This window comes from Dasypus novemcinctus, chromosome 3, assembly GCF_030445035.2.
Source record: "Dasypus novemcinctus isolate mDasNov1 chromosome 3, mDasNov1.1.hap2, whole genome shotgun sequence".
Classification (NCBI taxonomy): domain Eukaryota; kingdom Metazoa; phylum Chordata; class Mammalia; order Cingulata; family Dasypodidae; genus Dasypus; species Dasypus novemcinctus.
This window is the reverse complement of record NC_080675.1, coordinates 166,069,388-166,082,173: the sequence shown is the minus strand read 5'-3', so window position 1 is coordinate 166,082,173 and position 12,786 is coordinate 166,069,388. Positions and strand designations below refer to the sequence as shown.

The 12,786-nt window shown below is 41.4% G+C and overlaps 1 long non-coding RNA gene across 1 annotated transcript in view; it reads left to right on the top strand.

The window, feature by feature from the left end:
- The window catches only part of LOC131278049 (uncharacterized), a 112,926-nt gene extending 108,135 nt beyond the window's left edge, over window positions 1-4,791 (top strand). Inside the window, exon 3 of the long non-coding RNA XR_009185181.2 lies at window positions 4,462-4,791. This is a non-coding gene — a long non-coding RNA (uncharacterized lncRNA). The remainder of the gene's footprint in view (window positions 1-4,461) is intronic.
- Window positions 4,792-12,786: the final 7,995 nt, after the last annotated feature.

Below are 12,786 nucleotides of genomic sequence, written 5' to 3'. Positions count from 1 at the left end.
TTTTATGAAGAGATTTGTAGCGATTTCATCAGTCAAGACTTACAATTTTCATTACTTTAAAGATTTTATTAGCATTCATACCTATTTATTAATATAAGCACTTCTTTAATTTTTGGCCATTTGAATAGAGTTTTTTTAGGAATTAATATTACCATCTGGAGGTATTAGAATATACGCTGGCACTGAACAGACAAACACAAAAAGAGTTACAGCACACAGACAGAAAACATAGTTCATTAATTTGACTCATAATTCTTACTGCTTTGGTATGGTTATTTTTACTGCTTTTAAGATTTTTTCTTTTTTATTTATTTTTTAAATTTTACTTTAAAAAAATATGAGGTCCCCATATAGCCCCCACCCCCCTCACCCCACTCCTCCCACATCAACAACCTCTTTCATCATCGTGGCACATTCATTGCATTTGGTGAATACATTTTGGAGCACTGCTGCACCGCATGGATAGTGGTTTATGTTGTAGTTTACACTCAGTGGGCCGTGGTAGGACATACAGTGTCCAGCATCTGTCCCTTCAGTACCACCCAAGACAACTCCAAGTCCTGAAAATGTCCCCACATATGATTTTTTTTTTAAATTAGTGTTGCTTGTAATATGCAACCTTGTTTTCAGAAACACTTCTACTAGTAATCAGCAACAGTTGGGAATATTTGAGCATGATAAATGCAGTTAAATTTTAAATAAACAGTTTAGATAGATATTTAGCACACACATTTTGGATTATCATCTTTTAGGAATATATTTAGACTTAGGAGTCAGCTGAAAGCTTACTTGTAAGAAGCAAGGATTGTATGTTAAGGAAAGTTATTAGGGACAGCTGGGTATTGGTAAATTGTGAGGGATTAGAGGAATAGGATCTGAGAAGGTGTTTGATTTGGGTGAGATCATATTGAGAAGGGGATATGCTTTCTGTCTCAGCCACTTCCTGGAGAGGGAGGACAGAAACTGGGGAAGGACACTGGAGAGTGGGGAGTGGGCTGGAGAGTGGGTGGTGGGTGGGGAGAAGGGAGCAGGTTTACAGGGAGCATTGGAGGAGGATGAAGTAAGTTGGGGTGCTGATGAGGCATACAGCAGTGGAGGAGGGGCTTGACTGGAGAGATCTGAGTGGGAAGAAGGGTTTTCTGTGTACAGGAGGCAAGGAGGGGCAGGGAGGGGAAGCGAGCTCCAGCTCCAGTGCCTGTATAAGGAGGGGAGAAAGTTGGGGTGGAAGGTGGTGAGGACCAGAGGGGGCAGAAGGGGGTTAGAGAATGAGGAGGGTGGCGGTGGACATGATGTCTGAGGAATATATGGAGGAAGTGCAGGGAGAGTCTGATCAGCTGGATTAAAGTTGAGGTTTTTGGGGGATTTGGGGGGGTGGAAAGGAGGAAGAAGAAAGCTTTTAAAGAGGTTTCTGGTGTCAAAGAAGAACAGAATGGACAGAGGGAGGGAGAGATACAAAGATGAGAGAAGGCCTGAGCATAAGGAATCTCACATGTCTGCCACTGCTTTGGATAAAGTTCTTTAAGTCTTGGAGAACTTGGGATTTAAAAGTGCGTTTTTTCACCATTGACTCCCATTGTCCAATTGGTATTGCAGCCACACAGAAGTCAAATAGAAAATGAGTTTTTTGGGTCTGATGTCTCCTTTTGGGTACGGCATTTACGGTTGTGAAGGAGACAGCCCAGAGGCATGGTTTTGGGGGGGGGGTGAACTCAAATTCCCCATTTTAGGTGGCTGGGGTGACACTAAGGATCTCCAGGATGGGGAAGATTCTGAGTGAGGCAGGTGTTTCCCAAATCATTCAGATATCTCCAAGTAAATTGGAAACAGTGCTTGGAGGCAGAAGTCTCTGGAGCAAAGGGATTTCTTCCCACCCACCATGGCCCTCGGGGAATGGTGAGGATCCTGACCTAGTGTTAGGTTTTCCCAGTGGATTGTCCTGGACAACAGAAAAAGAGAGCGAGGGACAGCAGGTTTCTCCAGTGGAGAAATCCTTAACTCACCCAGCCGAGATTCGATGTTGGACGGACGTTCAGCCATGGCAGAGGGGAGACTCCTTACTAGTCAGTCAGTCTCAACATGACCCCAGTCCTGGGTTTTGACACTAAGAGAAAAACAGCTTTCACTGGGACACAGAAACCGATATGACCACAGGCAGAAAATTTATTGAGGAGCTCTCCCGATGGAGGAGGTCTGAAGAACAGACGTCAGCCCACTCCTGGAAGGGGGGGATTTGAATTTATACAGAACTTCCCTAGGTGGGGAAATGATAGTCAGTGGGAGGGGGTGGAGAGTCCGAGTGAGTTGTAGGGACCAATAGGAAGCTCTAGAGGTGAAAAAAGTTTCCCTTGTATGGCTAGAGGGTAGTGGCTTAGGGAGTTAGGTTTTCTTGATTTGCTGGATGAGTGGGTGTTTCTTTGGTCTGTAAGGAGTAAAGGGTTTTTAAAAAATCTCCCTTTGATACGCAGGTAATGGAATTTTCCATCTCCCTTTGATATGCAAGTAGTGAAGGTTTCCATCTTCCCTTGATATGCAGGTGTTGAAGGTCTCTATGTGGTTTTTTTTTTTAAAGACCCACTTATTTATTTCTCTCCCCTTCCCCCCACCCCCAGTTGTCTGCTCCCTGCACCCACCTGCTGCGCACTCCTCTGTGACCGCCTCCATCCCTATCAGGGGCACCGGGAAACCATGTCTCCCCCTGTTGTGTCATCTTGCTGCGTCAGCTCTCTGTGCCTGCGGCACCACTCCTGGGCAGGCTGCACCCTCCTTCACGTTGGGTGGCTCTCCTTATGGGGCACATCTCCCACGTGTGGGGCTCCCCTGGTGGCATCAACACTGCACATGGGCCAGCCCCACATGGGTCAAGGAGGCCCGGGGTTTGAACCACGGACCTCCCATGTGGTAGACGGATGCCCTATCCACTGGGCCAAGTCTGCTTCCCCCATGTGGTTCTTTTGTTCAACCTTTAGGGAAGTGCTGTGCCCTCAGTCATGTAGGCTTATGGGGGAGGGGATTTGCCTTTCCCCAATGCATATCAGGGAAAACTGAGCTACAGATTGTTAATTATTGCAAACCTCTAACAGGAAATGTATTTCTACATCAGTTTTCAGTCCCCACACGTTTTAGATGAGGTGGAAACTTTCAGGACACACCAATCAATATTTCTCAATTAGCATCCTGGCTCCTTTGTAATTCAATGACCATTCTCATGCTAATTTGTCTGCGTTCCTATAATATCCCTATCCTCCAATTAAAAACATAGCTTATTGATAATTCTTGAAATTTGGAGCCAATATAGAAATGTGAAAAGAGACAGGGCATAGAACCAATCAAATTGGACTTATCCTGAGTTGGGATATTTTTCTTCCTTTATGTCTTACCAAGTGATCACGTTTGTGGCAGTAGCAGCCGTGCTTGGAAAGTTTACTATGAGAATATATTGATGGGTGACAAATTTTATACTTAACTTGACATTGATGCAGCTTGGAAACATTTTTAAAACTTGAAAAGAAGCATTTCTTTTCTTATCATAACTCTGTAGTCCAAAGCTATTCATCTCAGATAGAACTGGCTTTCGCCAGCAACTCAGTGTAGAATAATCCTTGGTTCATTACTGCATATTCTATTCATGCTGCTGAATTAGAAAAAAGTGAGTTAACTAGAATAGAGTTCTGTTTCTGTAACATGAGTTAAGCCCTCAGATCTTCTCATACAATTTTAGAAATTCAAACTTCCAACTCCAAAATAATAAAACAAATGAATCACATTCCAAACTTGAAATGGAATGTGTAAAGAAGTGGAAACATTTTCCAAAGTAATTTTGAAATGGCAAAACATGCCAGGGCTTTGATTTAAATTCTCAATGTGTGTAAAGCTGGGTGATTAATTCTGATCAGCCTCCCCCACACTGCAGTTTATTTTTCCATCTTGACCCTCTCAAATATCCTGTTGCCCAGTTAATGAAGACAGATTTCCTAGTCCTTGTTTCATTAACATTGGCCTCTCAAGTCTGATTTAGTCAGAATGGCTGTGATAATACGCAGAATTTAATAGGGAAGGGAAATAGCTAATTATGCATATTATCAAAGGAAGCCAGGAAGTGCCTGGAGAAAAGATATATCCATAATCTCAGAGTTACACAGCACAGCATAGAGAGTTGGATCTGCAGGGAAGAACCGGCTGAATAACAGATGTAAAGGGCTTATCCAAGCTACAAAGCTCCCTGGTTTTCGTTGGCTCTGTCCCATATGGTCTCCTAGGCAGGTCATCCTATGACATCACCTTTCCTCTGCACTGTGCTCTTGCTGACTCTCCACCCTTCTATTATATTTCTCTTTCGTATCTACCATTCACACTCAAGTGCAAATCTGCTTACCAGACATTAGGCAGTCTTGAAGATCTCCACCAATGACCTCATTTCAGTGTCAACAGTTTTAAAAGCTTGTGTAATTTTCATGTTTTCAGAAACCGGAATAACAGTTGACATGCCAACCTGAAATACTGTCATCCCACACTAAATGTGAATTCTCGCTAACGGGAGAAGGGGAAGGACCTCAGAAACAACAAAACAGCCTGTGAAGCTACTGCAGCAAAATGGAGGTGGATAAAGGGCTTACCCTCTCATTTTGGTGGGTACTATTCATGTAAAGCTACTTGGTCTGTTTCCAACCACTTTGCACTCCTCTAAATGTAAACACGGACATGCTATGGTTCCTACAGCCATGGAAGCACACAAACAGTTGCATCTATTAAACAATCTAGAACATCTTCAATAGAACAAATTCTCCTGAAAGATCCAGTTGTACTTCCTTTCTTTTTATCACAGTCTCATGAAATTCACGGCTGTCATTTATTTCAGGGCTTGATATTTTTTGTTTATTCCTTATTTCTAAGTTTACCAGGCAGTAAAATCAAGGGAGTGAGATATAATAATAAGGTGCTAAGGCCAAGGTTGTTGGCATCTTCCCTAAACTTTTTTTTTTTTTTTAATTCTGAGAGCTGCTTACAGGTTATCATAACTGTTACCAATGTTGAAATTTACTATAAGCTTAATGCCTCAAGCTTAAGAATCAAAAGGGCTTTTGTTAAGATGCAGTGGATGAGATAGGAAATGGGTGATAAGCAACCATAGAGGGCACTTGTCCAGTCCATTTAGGCTGTGCCCATCCATCTGTAAAGCCCACTTCTGGGGTTCTATAAAAGACTGAGGGCTGGAAGATTAAAACTTGAAGTCAAGTTTTGGATTCATCACTTTCTAGCTGTGTGACTAACAATTCACTTAACTTCTTGGTACCTTATTTTGCTCATTTGTAAAGTAGGGATAGGAATTTTAGTGCCTGACATATAATAAATGCCAAATAAATGCTAGTTATTGATATTATGCATGCAAAATGGGAATAATGATACCTCTGTCATGGTTGAGGCCAATAATGCTACTTGATATAACAAACCAGCCTAAGGACCAGTGGCTTTGTTGCACCAAACTCAGATAACCTGAGTGGCAGAGAAACCCAAATGGCACTCGGAGAGGTGGAGGATCAATTTTATTAGGCACAGGCCCAGAGGAGAATCAATCTCTGAATTCTGAGCACCATCTTAGAGTTTTCACAGGTTTATATAGGGTCTTATGTAGAATTAGCATGGTTCTCATTCATTGGCTAATATGTTGCTGGGCTGGTGGGCAAATTTATGCAAGCAGAGTTACAAAAGTGGAAAGCAAGAGTGGTCAATTAGATAGTTTCTTGCAAGGTCATGCTCTCTTATTTCTCAATAGCTTGACACAATAAAATTTTATTTCTTATTCCACAGTCCAATGCAAGTTGTCGGGGAGAGGCTCTTCTCCACACGGTCACCCAAATGTCCAGGCTCCTTCCATTGTAAGCCTCTACCATCTTCTAGAACTGCACTATCTTCTGAATTCAGCTGATAGATGGAGAAAGGTGACTGGGAAAAGAGGACATGCAGAAGGCAGGGGCTGATTAAAAAGAGATCTTGGGCCTTTTCCTCTTGGATATTTAGTTTCAGTGGATCTGACATGAGACCCAAGAATCTGCATTTTAAATCAGTTTTCTGGATGATTCTGCTAGTAAACTCTATTTCTAGGGAATTAAAAACTAGGGAAAGGGATTAAGTGGTGGCCTGAGGGGTTAGGACCAACATGTTAGCACCCACATGTTAGCAGAATGAATCTCGTGGAGACTTTGTGCAATAGTTCCACATTACAGGGAAAGAATAGTTTCACTAAAGGGATTTTATCCCAGTTCCTTGCAAGTTTGTCAGGTCCTAAGGCATCTCACCCAGGAAGTGGGTCCGTTTGTAGGCAATTGTTGGAGGTAAATTAGAAAGCAGTGATCTCCCAAGCCTGGTTAAGTCACAGGTCAGCACAAAGGGGCTGCAGGAGGAAAATCTGCTGAAGTGTTTCTGCCACTGCTAGATGCCAGGGCCCATGCTCCGTGTGCACGTCTAACTTCTGGAAAGCACATCTAAGGCCAGGAGTTGTGTTGCTTCCTATTTTATTCCCAACACCCCCTGGCATGGATGAACCCTCAACCCCCATCCCTAACAGTCTAACTCATTGAACGGTGGAGCAGGATGGCATATTAGGATTAATTCAAGTAAATATGCTTCTTCCATGTCAGAAGTTTCTTGTTTCAACCACTGTGCATCATTTGTATTTGCCTGAGAGTGCTTCACTCCCAGTTATTCAATGACAATGTGACAAAGATAATTAGTGGTCATGGTCATTGAAATCTAGATCCCCTATGGTTTATTTCCCATGTTTGGATTTCTGCTTATTCCTAAAAAAGTGCCATGCAGTCTGTGTATATTGAGGTGAGATGCAGCAGAGAGTGGGGGCACTGGACAAGGGGAAATGGTAAGGTGGGCAGGGACTGCCACTGTGCCAAACTGTTGACTTATTAAAGGCAATCTCCACCTGCTTTGATATGCTGTAGAAGTCCATGCTACATTCAGGCTTTATTTCTTTGCCTTGTTTCAAAGCCCGGTGTTATCTATTTGTTCTCTTTTAAAAATGAGACAAAAATAGATAATTGATTGCAAATGTTTGAAATGTGGATTTCACATCCAAGACTAGTAGTATCTGTTTTCAGTATTAGGTTGGGAGTTTTTGTTATGTTGAACAACATGTGGTGCCGTAATTTTGGGCTCGCTTCTACTTTGAATTCTTAGATTCAGCTTCTTTTACCCCTTTTAGGGAACTCTATTAAGGGGAGCACAGCACCATCATACCATAGCCAAGCTGACACATAAAATTAACCATACCATGGAGATGGGCTGCCAAAGATTAAAAATGAAGGCCCCATAGATACCCAGGCTCCCATCTTCTTTTATTCCATCATTTTTAGCTGTGTGTTTCATCCCCACGGTTGCATCATGGTCCAGGAGCTGCTCAAGTTCCACCTGTCACATCCCATTTACATTGATCAGGTTTCAGTTATAGACAAATGCATCTCCTCTAATGGCTTTAAATGCAAATGCTTTATTCCATGACATTAAAGGCCCGATAGAAGCAAAGGCAAGCCTGAACAAATAAACTCTAGGTTAAGATTTCAGGAACAACTCCCGAAGTTCACTGAGTAAACTGGGCCACCAAGGGAGCTCCTGCCCCTTCTATGATCCAGAAGCTACTTTCCAGACCTGGAAGCCAGTTCCTGGCTCCAGAACCACACCGCTATGGCTGTAACAAGGAAGTCACCATGGGCAATAATGATTAGGAAGCCTGCACCACTGTGGCTGTTTTCAAAAACAAGCTGTTTCTGCTTCAGTCTTTATTTTTGGTAAGGATATTTATTTACTTATTTATTTTTCTCTCTGTTTTTTTTAAAATGTTATATTCAAAAAATATAAGAGGTCCCCACATACCCCCCACCCCCCTCACCCCTCTTCTCCCAAATCAACAGCTTTTTCATCATCATGGGACATTCATTGCATTTGGTGAATACATTTTGGAGCACTGCTGCACCATACGGATAATGGTTTACATGTAGTTTACACTCTCTCCCAGTCTACCCAGTGGGCCATGGCAGGACATACATTGTCCAGCATCTGGCCTTGCAGTACCACGCAGGACAACTCCAAGTCTTGAAAATGCCCCCACATCATATCTCTTCTTCCCTCAGCAGCTGCTGTGGTCACTTTCTCCACATCAATGCTACAATTTCTCCCATTACTAAGCACAATAGTTCCATAGTAGAATGTCAGTAAGTGCAGTCTAGTCCATACTCTATTCCTCCATCCTGTGGACCCTGGGATGGTTATGTCCACCCCACCTCTCTATCAAGAGGGGGTTTAGATTCCACATGGATGGTGGATGCAATTCTCCTGTTTGCAGATGTAGGCACTCTTGGCTCCCTGCTGTGGTGGTTGACCTTCACCTCTCTGTTAGCTGGCTGGGGTAAGTCCAATAAACTAGAGGATAGGAATTGCAAGTCTGCTGAGGCTCGGGGCCTGGCTGTCACATGGACAGTCCAGAGATTCAGGTCTCCTGAGTAAACACCACCCCAGTGCCAACCTCAGGTCCAGTAAAAGTGACAGAAGAGGCAATTGTAGAAAGATCACATCTGAATCCAACTCCTTCTCACTCAGGAACACAAACTCCAAAGAGGGCAATTGACATAGCACTGAACTCCAGAGCTCTCTGCCATGACCATAGAATCTGTGGGTCTCTGTAGCCCTCAGGAAAACCAGTACCTGGGGTTGTATCTACTTTGGCTGTCTCTGGGACCTTGCTGAGGTATGCATAAGTGCAAGCCCTCTGATGACCTCCTGACTCATAGTCATATAAACTCATTTGTCCTTTCCATTCCCCCGTTTTATTCAAGGTCAAAAGGCAGTTTTTAAACACCTGCTATTACATGAAGGCTGAGATATTCTGCCAGTCTTAGTTGATCCTTTTATTCAAGGTCTTTCTCTAGTTACATCATCAGCTGGTGCTTGGTAGTAATCCCTCAGCACCAGGGAGGCTCATCCCTGGGAGTCATGGCCCACACTGGGGGGAAGGTAAATGCATTTACATGCTGAATTTGGTTTAGAGAGTGGCCACATTTGAGCAACATGGAGGCACCCTGCTGCTCTAGGCCTAGTTCTTATTTTGGGCACACAGGCTCATAAGCATAGCCATCAATATTAAGGACCCATCATTGGACCATCCTTCTTCACTGGTCTTTGCCCTTGCACTTGGGGGATTGTTGCTGTTCCATTGGGTACTGTGATAGAGCTCCCCTGGCTAGGAACTCAGCACTCTCTCAGTTGTCATTTTTAACTGTAACCACTATGAAAATATCCAAACATTTTTATGTACCCTGTGTACATGCCCTGGAGAACTCCCTCCGAACCATGTGCCCCCCATCAATAACACCCCACACCAGTGCTCCTCCCCTGCCATAGTTGAACCACTCTGTGGTCCAAAACTTCTTAAAAAATGAAGCCTAATATATTCCCAGGTTCCATTAATAGTAAAGTGGAATACAGTGATGGGTTTAAAGGTTAGATATAGAATACATACTAATTTAGAAAAATTAAATAAAGTAAAAATAAATTGGGGTATCAAAAAATGAAAGAATGAAAAAGCTTTGTTTTTGATGTTTTACCTTTCATCACTGCAATAAGTGTTGCCCTGTATGTACAGTGGCAAGGCAATTTCTTTCATTTCTTCTTCAGTGTCTACATCCTTTCTTTTTTTTTTTTCTTTCTAATTAGTTTTGTCTTCACAAAAGTTTTAGATCACAGTAATTCACATATATAATATAGGGTACTCCCACATATCCAACATCAAACACTTTGTCCCTTCCCCAGTAATGATATTTTTACATGTTCATATTATATTTGCTGCAGCTGATGTACAGATATTGAAACATAGTTTTCAACCAAGGTTCCCTTTTGGTTTACATTATGTTTATCTTTTAGACTATACAATTTTCTAAATGTTTAGTTATCTTATGTTTTACATTATGGTTTACATTTTAGCCTATAGATTTTTATACATTTTTGGTGTAATTTAACATGTTCTATATCCATCATTGCATGATCTTGTGGAACACTTCCATTGCATTGCCCCACAGTTACTCTGATTCCATCTATTCAGTACTTCTCTCCCCCTCCCCACACTGCCCACAGTGACAATCAATCTTCATTACTTGAAGGGCCATATTGACAGATACTTGCAACAATGTTGAGGTCTTGACATACTCGACTGCCCTAACCCATTGGGAGCCACCAATTCTCTTGAGAGACACAATTCCCTCTGTTTGAGAACATCAGTCCTCCCCAGGATGTGGGTATACCTTAACACTCATTGTATGGGTCTCCACTCAATGATATAACCCAATATGACACAATGAGCACTCATACCCTCCCTAGAAGCCTGCCCTGTGTCAGATGTCCCCCCTTAAGCATCTTAAACAGGTAAACTTCTTTATATTTTCTAACAAGTTTTCTCAACATTATAGTTTCAACCACATATCTGACAACCTCCTAAACCCAAATGTTCCCCCACCCTCCCCTAGTTCTTGGGCCATCTAACCCATCCTCCCATCCCAGCCCCGCTCAAGCCCTCAAAGCTCCACCCAAATGTATCCCTATGCCCCCATTTTATCCCTTCCCTCTACAAATACTTACCTCCAGTTTATCATAGATTTATCATGTAGGTGTCAGATTGCAACCTTCCTCTCCCACTAACTTCTTTTAAGCCTATCATCCAGTCTCTAGCTCTCTGAGACAGCTTGGTTTACTTCTTTCATATCAGAGACATCATGTAGTATTTGTCCTTCAATGCCTGACTTGCTTCACTCAATATAAGGTCCTAAAGATTCATCCATGTTATCACATGTGTTTGTAATGTATTCCTTCTTATAACTGAGTAGTATTCCATTTATGTATATACCACATTTTATTTATCCATTCATCTGTTGATGGGCATTTAGGTTGATTCCAACTTTTGGCAATAGTGAATAATGCTGCTATGAACATTGGTGGGCATATATCAGTTTGTGTCCTTGTTTTCAGTTCTTCTGGGTGTATATCCAGCAGTGGAATTGCTGGGTCATATGGCAAATCTATAGCTAGTTTTTTGAGAAACCACCAAACTGTCCTCCAGAATGGCTGGATCCTTCTGCGTTCCCACCAGGAGTGGGTGAGTGTTCCCATTCCTCCATATCCTCTCCAGAACTTGTAGTCTTCTGTTTTTTTGATAACTGCCAGTCTCATGGGAGTAAGATGGTATCTCATTGTAGGTTTGATTTGCATTTCCCAACAGCTAGTGATTTTGAGCATTTGTTTCATGTGCTATTTAGCCATTTATATTTCTTCTTTGGAGAAGTGTCTAAGTCTCTTGTCCATTTCTTAAATGGGTTGTTTGTCTTTTTATTTTCGAGATACAGGAGTTCTTTATATATGCAGGATATTAGTCTCCTATCAGATATATGGTTACCAAATATTTTCTCCCATTGGGTAGGCTCTGTTTCCACTTTCTTGACAAACTCCTTTGGGGTGCAAAGGGCTTTAATTTTGAAGAAGTCTCATTTATCTATTTGTTCTTTTGCTGCTCATGCTTTGGATGTGAAGGTCATGAAGCCATTTCCTATTACAAGGTCCTGTAGATGTTTCCCTACATTGCTTTCTAAGGTCTTTATGGTCTTGGCTCTTATATTTAGGTCTTTTATCTATCTTGAGTTGATTTTTGTATAAGGTGTGAGTTGGTAATCCTCTTTCATTTTTTTACATATGGATATCCAGTTATCCAGGCACCATTTGTTGAAGAGGCCATTCTCTCCCAATTGAGTGGGTTTGGTGGCCTTGTTGAATATAATATGACTGTATATATGAGGATCTATATCAGAACTTCCAATTCAGTTCCACTGGTCGGGGTGTCTATCCTTGTGCCAATACCATGCTGTTTTCACTACTGTAGCTTTGTAGTATGTTTTGAAGTCAGGTAGTATGATTCCTCCAATTTTATTTTTCTGTTTCAACATTTCTTTAGCTATTTGGGGCCTATTTCCTTTCCAAATAAAATTCATAGTTAGTTTTTCTAGTTCATTAAAGAATGCTGTGTTGATTTTTATTGGGATTGCAATGACTCTGTAGATTAGTTTTGGTAGGATAGACATCTTAATAATATTTAGTCTTCCTGTCCATGAACAGGGAATATTCTTCCATGTATTTAGGTCTTCTTTGATTTCCTTGAACAGTGTTGTGTAGTTTTCTGTGTATAAGTCTTTTATATCTTAAGTTGAATTTATTCCTAGGTGTTTGATTTTTTAATTTACTAGTGTAAATGGTATTTGTTTCTTGATTTCCTTGTCAGATTGCTCATTATTGCTGTACAGAAATGCTACTGATTTTTGCACATTGATCTTATAACCTGTGACATTACTGAACTCATTTATAAGTTCTAGAAACTTTGTTGTAGACTTCTCAGGATTTTCTATGTATAAGATCATATCATCTGCAAATATCATCTGACTTCTTCCTTTCTTATTCGGATGGCTTTTATATCTGATTCTTGCCTCAGTGCTCAAACAGGTACTTCTAACACAATGTTAAATAGAAGAGGTGATAGTGGGCATCCTTGCCTTGTTCCTGATCTTAGAAGGAAAGATTTTAGGATTTCACCATTGTAAATGATGTTAGCTGTGGGTTTTTCATATATACCCTTTATAATGTTTGGAAAGTTTTCTTCTATTGCTATCTTTTGCAGTGTTTTTATCAGGAAAGTGTGCTGTATTTTGTCAAATGCTTTTTCTGCATCTATAGATATGATCATGTGATTTT